The following is a 940-nucleotide window of genomic DNA, read 5'->3' as shown; positions in this document are numbered from 1 at the left end:
TCAGACTTTATTTTTTTTGGGGCTCCAAAATCACTGCAGATGGTGACTGCAGCCATGAAATTAAAAGACGCTTACTCCTTGGAAGGAAAGTTATGACCAACCTAGATAAAATATTCAAAAGCAGAGACATTACTTTGCCAACAAAGGTCCATCTAGTCAAGGCTATGGTTTTTGCAGTGGTCATGTATGGATGTGAGAGTTGGAATGTGAAGAAATTTGAGCACCGAAGAATTGATGCCTTTGAACTGTGGTGTTGGAGAAGACTCTTGAGAGTCCCTTGGACTGCAAGGAGATCCAACCAGTCCATTCTGAAGGAGATCAGCCCTGGGATTTCTTTGGAAGGAATGATGCTAAAGCTGAAACTCCAATACTTTGGCCACCTCATGCGAAGAGATGACTCATTGGAAAAGATTCTGATGCTGGGAGGGATTGGGGGCAGGAAGAGAAGGGGATGATAGAGAATGAGATGGCTGGATGGCATCACTGACTCAAGGGACGTGAGTCTGAGTGAACTCCGGGAGTTGGTGATGGACAGGGAGGCCTGGTGTGCTGCGATTCATGGGGTCGCAAAGTGTTGGACATGACTGAGCTGAACTGAGAGTATATCATGAGAAATGCTGGGCTGGAAGAAGCACAAGCTGGAATGGATTGCCGGGAGAAATATCAATAACCTCAGATATGCAGATGACACCACCTTTATGGCAGAAAGTGAAGAAGAACTAAAGAGCCTCTTGATGAAAGTGAAAGAGGAGAGTGAAAAAGTTGGCTTAAAGCTCAAAATTCAGACAACTAAGATCATGGCATCCGGTCCCATCACTTCATGGCAAATAGATGGAGAAACAGTGGAAACAGTGGCTGACTTTATTTTTCTGGGCTCCAAAATCACTGCAGATGGTGATTGCAGCCATGAAATTAAAAGACACTTACTCCTTGGAAGGAA

This window comes from Bison bison, unplaced genomic scaffold (genome assembly GCF_000754665.1).
Source record: "Bison bison bison isolate TAMUID 2011002044 unplaced genomic scaffold, Bison_UMD1.0 scf7180017864115, whole genome shotgun sequence".
In the NCBI taxonomy this organism is placed as follows: domain Eukaryota; kingdom Metazoa; phylum Chordata; class Mammalia; order Artiodactyla; family Bovidae; genus Bison; species Bison bison.
This window is presented reverse-complemented; position numbering follows the sequence as displayed.